The sequence below is a fragment of the Amblyomma maculatum genome, chromosome 1 (genome assembly GCF_055883805.1).
Source record: "Amblyomma maculatum isolate TAMU_Amacu chromosome 1, ASM5588380v1, whole genome shotgun sequence".
Classification (NCBI taxonomy): Eukaryota; Metazoa; Arthropoda; class Arachnida; order Ixodida; family Ixodidae; genus Amblyomma; species Amblyomma maculatum.
Genome location: NC_139344.1, coordinates 299,502,414 through 299,511,139, shown reverse-complemented (window position 1 = coordinate 299,511,139; position 8,726 = coordinate 299,502,414). Strand labels below are relative to the sequence as shown.

Below are 8,726 nucleotides of genomic sequence, written 5' to 3'. Positions count from 1 at the left end.
AATCTCTACACTCTGCGAAAGAGGACTAATAAGGGAGTAATTACTCATTGACATCAACCCAAGCGCAGCCATACGGCTACAAAGGAAAGCTAAAGAACTTTCTCAGAAACTTCTTAGGTAAAGAAAATGTCGTCCCTATCCGGGGATCGAACCCGGATCACTGTCTTTCCTGGGCAGTCGCTCTACCGACTGATCAAACCGGGATGGTTAGCAGAACATATGGTAGGGCGCGAGCGATTCGATCTATAAATCGAAGTGGGAATGGTGTTGGTCAAATATTTAGGGGAAATCCCTAAGGCGGAGTAGATTTCTAATGAGGGAGTAATTACTCATTGACATCCACCCAAGCGCAGCCATACGGCTACATAGGAAAGCGCTAAAACAGTTTTCTCAAAAACTTTGTAGGTAAAGAAAAATTCGTCCTGATCCGGGGACCGAAGCCGGCACCACCGCCTTTCCGGGGCAGTCGTTCTACCGACTGAGCTTACCGGGACGGTTAGCAGAACAGATGGTAGGGCGCGAGCGATTCGAGATATAAATCGAAGTGGGAATGGTGTTGATCAAATATTTGGGGGAAACCCCCAAGGTGTAGTATATTTCTTATAAGGAAGTAATTACTCATTGACATCCACCAAGCGCAGCCATACGGCTACAAAGGAAAACGCTAAACAGCCATCTCGCTCACACGAGGAGCGAACAACTTCTTGCACAACAACACGGAGAATCCGCGGAAGAGAGGAGGCCTCTTTTCCTCCACAGAAATGGCTAAGCAGAATCAGGTGTACAAAACGTAGTGCTGTCATAATTTCAACCTGCCAGCTAGAGATCCAAGGACACATCATGACTACACGAAATTGGATTTCATTTAACATAAGCTGTCTGCTTTATTGAGTCAGTCCTAGAGTGAGTGAGTGTAAGGCGCTGAAGGGTAGCGTTCGAGAGCAGGTATCACGCAAGGCTGTGGCTAAAGATACTTCGGACGGACCCGATCAATGGTCTTAAAGTTACGTCGGAAGGATCCGGGAAATATTTTTCAGAGGTACGGCGGGCGGACCCTGTCGGTGGGGTTCAAGTTTAACGTCCGACGGACCCTATGCATTTTTCTCCGGGATACGCAAGGTAGATGGATGGGGATGGGCCTTTTGGACTTGAGATACGTCGGAAAAGCCGGATGTGTAGATTGTAGTAGCCACTATAATTGTAGTGTTGTGGTGGTTACTTGGTAGCGATAGCCAAATGTAGCCAAATCAAAGTTGATACGAGGTGTGCGAGGTCCAAGTAGTCCAAGCACGGTGGATCCAAGCATACGTGAAATGTGAAATTACGAAGAACAGTACAGTGGCAAGAATTGTGCCTAGAATGGATGATAGACTACGTGATGGCATGATGATAGATTTACGTGAGTTGGACAGCGGCAGGGTGGCAAGTACGACCAAAGCGCAGGCGCATGTGTTCGCGGTGCTGACGGCCAGCCCGCGGCCCGTACGCCCGCTCATTTGGTCCTCGTTATCATGTGGGTTATCGTCTACGACGGTAGTTATGTAGTTTTGATTCTTCAAAGTTTCCTCACTTCAATCTGCGATGAGATGCGTCACGTAAAGCATCGCTTTCTGCTCGTATTGAGGTTTATATGTGCTTTGCGGTGCTGCAAGTTCTAATACAAGCGGCGCTGAAAAGCTGGGTACAACCGATATCTCTAGCCCAAGCATCGCGTCATCCTTGTTTGTTGTGCGAATGGAGGTGTAGGCGCCGGTTTGTGCTTTCCGTGAGATGCTATGACGTCCGTGCTACGTCGTAACGAAAGTGCTGTGTGAGACTACGAGAGTGCCGTGATGATGTGATGCGTGCGCCGATGTCCGGATGGACATCGGCGTGTCCATTTATGATCGCCAATGTTCCGAGTGCATGCCATAGTTTATTAGGTGCAGTGGTAACTCCAAAAATGTGGCGTAAAGAGATTCACACGCGCTGTGCAACAGTCAGACGACAATAAGTCATCGACAATTTGTTATCAGACTGCACTACAGAGCTCAAAACTCGGAAAATGTGGTGTTTCTACAAAGTACACGCCTATTGTTTACATTAGTGCGTTTTGAAGCCTTGAAAAAAAATTAAATGGCAATACTTTAACCTGGCCTTGAACAAAGTTGTTGGGAATGCACATGATACAGCTTTTGCATGTTGGAGTAGACAGAAAAATAAGTGCCCAGCCCACACTGTCGAGATATTATCACAGGTGAAATGGCTCAGTCTTCTGGGAAATATTAGCTACCTGGCACAGCATCTTCCTAAATGTTCAGGTTTTGTGCTATTGTTGAAGGCCACTTTATCATTAATAAAAGAACGAATATGGTTTACGTGTTAATGACTAGTGCCTTTTCGATGTATTGTGTTCTTTTTTTAGTTTTTAACTTAATTTCTTTTGCTTTTTGGTGCTAGACAAGCACAAATGGTTCACTTTTAAACTTCTCAGTCCAAAGCTGACCATGAATATCTGCCATGTATGTGACAGCTGGAATGCAGGGCCCGTATTCTGCGTTGTTATCGAAGTGTTGCTATCTCACGTGACCTTGAGTCATCTGATTGGTCGAAACCGGAACCGGGCGGTGCCACTACTGAACCGGAAGAGGTAGCAAAATCATGTCCCGGCGTTTCCACCAATCTGGTGACTCGAGGTCGGGGAGATAGCGACGCAAACTCGGAATACAGGCCCTGGAAAGGTTGACGTGTATAGCACGTACGTACACACTGTGACATCTCAGCGACGCGTTCAGCTACTTGCCCCAAGGTTGTGATATTTAATCCTAGTGATGGCAGCCGCACTTTGGTGGAGGCTAAATGCAAGCGCATTTGTTTCCTGCGAGATATCAACGCAAAGTACAAAGTCCAGGCAGTCAACTTATCTAGAGCTCTCCACTGCAGTATTCTTCATAGCTACATATGTCACTTAGGATGTGAAACCCTACATGCCACATGTAGGATGTGTTGTTTTTTTAGATTTCGTAACCTCTCATCTTTGTTGCGCAACATTTGGCTAATTGTAGTTCTCAAACAGTTGTTGAAGATGAAACCAAAGCAGTTCTTCGCATGGTTTCCCGCTTGGATTAATTTGCTAATTGCAGTTCGTTGAAACTTGCACCACTGCTAGACAGTTCAAATAGCAGGCAGTTGAATTACAGGAATGATGTGGATCATGCATTTCAGTTGACAAATGAAATGTAATGGTCCCCTCCATGCATGCACCGGTGCCCTTAGATAAATACATAATCGGGTGTGTGATTGTGACACATATCAAGGGTCGACAGAAAGCCATGTGGACCCAGTGTAATATTCTTCATGAAGACTAAAATAACATTGTAACACAGCTGCTGTTCATTGCAGAAAAATGTGGTCATTTTGTGTGTGATGAACTGATTATGACTATCATTTTAATCAGAGTGATATATAATATCTGGTTTAGCATCCTAAAACAACTATGAGGGACGCAAGAGTTGAGGGGTCCTGTATAATTTCGACCAAGTGGGGTTCTTTTACATGCACTGACACCAAACAGTGCATGACAACCTATTGTTTTGTCTCTATTGAAATGCCTCTGCTGTGGCTGGAATCAAATCTGCATCCATGGGTTCAGCAGCCAAGCACTTTAACTACCGAGCCAGCACAACGGGGTCAAGTAATAAAATGCACGCCATTAAATTTCCTTCTGGCCTGTGGTTTCCTTCACAGAACTAATGCCTACAAGAAAAAGTAAATAGCAAATAGTTTGATTGCACATTATATTAACGTCAGTAAACATTTTCTAGGAAGAAATTTCTCATAATATTTGCACGGAAACAATGAACATCTTACAAAAACAAAACAATGCACTCACTGCACTCCAATTGTTAATGGGCAAGGTTGCATCTATGCTACTACACTGCACATCTCACACAAAAAAAACTACAAGCCCAATCTGCTTTGGCCAATCACTTAATGAAACTAACAGAGACAGATGTTGCACACCACAGACTGGTCGTCTCGCAACATATATGCATTCGCTGGATTTCAATTTCATGCCTTTCCACTTAGCTTCCACTGTTGCCAGCATTACTAGTCACCCATCTTTTGTGAAATATTTTTTACGTTGTTCAGATCAGCGTCCTTGTTAACGGTGGTCTCAGGCATTATCGATGCTATCATTTTCACATCTTCCTCACCTGGAAGAATGAAGAAAATGACAAGCCTTGAGAAGACAAAAAATTATGGAGGCACCTAATATCCACCTCTAAGGGTATGATGCACCAGTGTTAATGGCTCTTGTCTGCAGATCCCACTGTGGATTCCCATTCATTTACATGCCATTTGCTACAAACTTAATCACTAACTCCTTAATTCATGTCTCAGTTATCTCGCACATACTTATTAGCATATGGTCATAGGCTGCCCTGTTATGTGATAGACAACCTGGCGTTGACCTCTGTAAGCCTCGCGTTAGCCAAACTGTACAAACATGCCTCCATGGCCTAGGAGTAACCTTTCTTACTCGAAGCTGGAACGTCCCGGAACATATTTCAAACTAAAACTTTGTAAGGTCGAGTTAACAGCTCCTGCTGTGTCGTGTGGCCTCGTGACAATTGGCTCGAGGTGCTTTTGGCTTGTGCACAGAGTCTGTCTGTTAACCATGGTGGCTAATACGCATGAAAAAGACATTTTTACACAAGCATTGGTGGCAAATCGTCAAGTGGTGCACTGCAGATTCTGAAATGTATACCTATATGCATGCAAGGGCAGCATCATAATCATGAGTTCTGTCGGTACCTGCAGTTACATGGCACTCCAATGCCCATTAAAGGACCACCTCAGACAATGGTTGTTGTTACCACAAGACTTGTTCTAACAGTGTGCTGTCACCATTCCACTGAGCGATGGACATATATATGCATACCTTAGATAGCTCATCATTATGGGTCTCGTTTATTTCTATGACTTCCAAGGAGTTCCCGTCGTCAGAAGCCCTACACTTTATGAAAGCGGGACAGCTGTCTTGAAAGGTGATGAAAAGAAATAACCAGGCTACCTTACCACAACGCTAAATTACAGAGGGTGAATATGCTGCATGAAGATACCAAGAAGCTTGTACAAAGAAAATTGAGAGCGAAATGGCAGCACTTTTGAAACAGTGAAATAAACAACAAACTAAACTTTGTCAAACCTTTCATTGAGGAATGGAAATCATGCAGTCATCAAAAACACATCATGGAGTACATTTTAGGTCATGTTCACAAAAGACACACCCACACCTGACACGTAGCTTCATACTTATGAAAGATGACAAACCAATCTGCAAGGAGTGTGGATATGAACTAACAATAAACCATACTTTGCTCACATGTCTGCCAGACTCGAGAAAATAAGAGGAAAACATTTTGTACAATTTTGCAACATCCCTTTCCATCCAAGCATGATCCTAAGAGAGACTGCACTAGTCCAAATTCCCTGCATGTTTGGTTTTCTAAAATGAAGCAATGTTCCTGAACAAGCCACGTCCTAAAGAACACTAGTCATTACACACAAAATAAATACATTAAACCTTATTCTTGGTGCATGGCAGCATTAGTCGCTTATATACCATAAAAATCAACACAACGCTTATAAGCTTTAGGTCTGGTGTGGTCCTTATTCACGTGAAAGCGCTCTCATGCGGGTCTAATGTCGCAGCGATCGGAAAGTGACCTTTTCCAAATGCTAGCATAAATTTAAAAACTGTGAAGGCGATTCTACAGATCTCTAAAGACGCACGGGTGTTTGGTTTTGACTGGAGTACTCAAGTGCTTTTTTAGCGTCCATCTGCTTTGTTTGTTGGAAAGCCTGTAGTGAAAGTGTTAAAGAGAAGACATTTTTGAACAGTGCGTTTCCGAAGGCGTTGCTTTACATTACGGGGCCCACAAAGCAGCTGAATGTCAAACGCCGCCTAGGTAGGTTTTCTAGAAAGACAGCGGTGTAGCGTGGAAAATCGCTCCGCCGGACCAGCGCTGACCGCGGACTTGAAAGGCGAACTGGTGATTTTAACGCCTAGTGAATGTTGCCATTGCAGATTCTCGTCTTTTATCCTCACTGCACACACATACATTGGCATCAACGGACCGGTACGTGCTACTTTAGCAACTATATATTACTCCCTTATTACAAATCGACGCCACCTTGGGGGATTCCCCTAAATATTTGACCAACAATATTCCCACTTCGAGTTATAGATCAATTCGCTCTCGCCCTACCACCTGATCTGCTGACCGTCCTGGTTAGCTCAGTCGGTAGAGCGACTGCCCCGGAAAGGCGGTGGTGCCGGGTTCGATTCCCGGATCAGGACGAATTTTTCTTTAACTACGAAGTTTCTGAGAAAGCTGTATAGCTTTCCTTTGTAGCCGTATGGCTGCGCTTGGGTGGATGCAATGAGTAATTACTCCCTTATTACAATCACTATAATATTTGGCTTCTGCTGTGCCTTGGTTGTATAGTCCTTCCCCCTAGCAATAGCAACACACTTTCACCACTAGTGCAGTCGTCGGCACGTCTACAATGCTGGAGAGGTGTGCTGCGGAGCGAACAAAGTGAAATTTTGTCAGGGCTGCTCTATTAGTGGTAAAGTGTAGTTGTCAGTGCAAGTAGTATGCCTATGCACCTTCAGTATAGCGCCATCATTGTTCCTAGAATTGGGCCCCTGCTCAAAAATTTCATTTTCTTTGTGCGATAGGTTGGTGTTCGAGCACTCCGGGCAGACGTCTGTACATCAGTCTGTACATCAAAAGTTGCTGGTTTACCTCGTGCCCCCCACAGTACCAACTTAGTGCCATTGAACTTCTAGCTGCTTCCTAGACTAAATTAAATCATCAACTGCTGTTCACTGATAGTTTAGTCAACAGATGCACCAGTAACAGTTAGCGTGCTGCCACCAGTGAAGACTGAATCAAAATGCGTGAAGTAGGACTGAGCTCATTTCTAAGCGTTATTTTAAATGTAAATTCTTTCAGTTCCATCATGTAATGAGTTACAGGACAAAAAGCAATACGTTTTTTAATGCACACTGTATTAGGAACAAAAGTGTTCCTGTGACACAAACAGCCAGTGGTTAATAAAGCCATTCGGAGCTGCCTAGCTGTGTCATCGTGCGGAAGAGCTAGACTTTTTTCTATGGCTACAGTGGAGAATATGATGGGCTTTCGAGTTTTTCCTCCTCGGCTATTTATATCTCTCATTTTTTTTTGTTTACACCTTAGTGAATTTACGTCCTATGAGAACTGCAGATTGTAAACTTTTTATGGCTGCAATGTGCAAAAACAATGGCTTTGCAAAATGAGTACATTTCTCACACCTTACAAAAGTTTAAACACCTAATCTTTTCGGCACAACGAAAAACATACTTCCAAGGTAATCATTTCATGAAATTTTTGTTAGAAATGCTGTAGAAAAGTTTTTACCAAGAATATTTTCATCAGTAGATATTACTGATGTCTTTTGTTTGTATGAAGAAGTTGGAAACCATGATAAATGAGCACAATGTCAACCACAGGCCGGCAAAAAGAATGTATTGAAAGCTAATATAAAAAGAAAGCTCTGCTGCCAGACATTCATTTTTTTTTACAGAAGAGAATAATATATATATGAGTTCCCGCACCCAGCCGTTATGGCACTTTGACAAACGCCTAAGTCTATGCAAGCATTAAATGACCGTGGTCGCCATTGCAGCCAAGAAATGCAAAACATTGTGGTTCCACTGAGTGACAGAAGCTAGACGCACTTCACTGGCGAAGTGAAGGGAGCATTTATAATCAGCAGAGTGATGGCCAGCGAGTGCATAAACTAAAATAGATCATGAACACTCGTGAAAGAAAAAGAAAAAATCATGTGCACTCTAATACTTCACCGAGATGTGGTCATACCCACGAAACACAAAAAGAGCTAATTGACATCTAGAATATGTCTAGGCCAAGAAATGGGCACTTCTAAAAGAAGACTCATTTGAGACGTTCTGTAGACCCAAGAGCTACAAGCCTTCCTGTAGCTCCGATTTAGCTCTGCTAACGCTACGCCAGTAGAAGTCCTGAAAACTTCTTGCCTAGAAAATTTTTATACTTGTTCTAGACATTGCTTCTAGCTGTAGCTCTGCTATAGCTGTGCTAGTAGACATCTTTAAACCCCCTTGGCTAGACCGCTTCTATTCTTGTTTTAGATGTGTAACGATTTGCAGTTTGTGCTCATTGTCCTCAATTCTGCATGTGAGGTCACAGTGCTCTGCTTTGAGAGCATTTTTTTTTCTGAATTTAATGAAATGACAGTTAACTGGGGAGAAGGCGAATTGATGAAGGCTTGCAGTTTGTACAACACAATAAGATACAGCTAGAGATGGTGCAAAATCAGTTGGGCTGAAGAGAATTAAAATTTTAATTTTTTAAAAGAATTTTCAATTTTACTCCTTTACCACCCCATCGATTATGTGCCATCTCTAGCTGTTTCTTATAGTGCTGTAAAAAATGCAAGCATTCAACAATTCACCCTCTCCCCAGTTAACTGTAATTTAAAATTTAGAAAAAAAATGCTCTCAAAGCAGACTATTGCGTGATCTCGTATGCAGAATTGAGAACGATGAGCACAAACTACAAGTCGCTACACTCAATAGTGAATGCACATGCTGAATGTATGAAGAACACATGCTTCTCCAGTCCGAATTTTTATTGCACTCCATCTACAAA

General features: G+C 43.0%; 1 non-coding gene across 1 annotated transcript; it reads left to right on the top strand.

Annotated features, from left to right (window-relative positions):
* The first annotated feature begins 6,272 nt into the window (after nucleotides 1-6,272).
* Nucleotides 6,273-6,346, top strand: TRNAS-GGA (transfer RNA serine (anticodon GGA)). Its single transcript has one exon. It is a non-coding gene; the product is annotated as a tRNA-Ser (tRNA).
* Nucleotides 6,347-8,726: the final 2,380 nt, after the last annotated feature.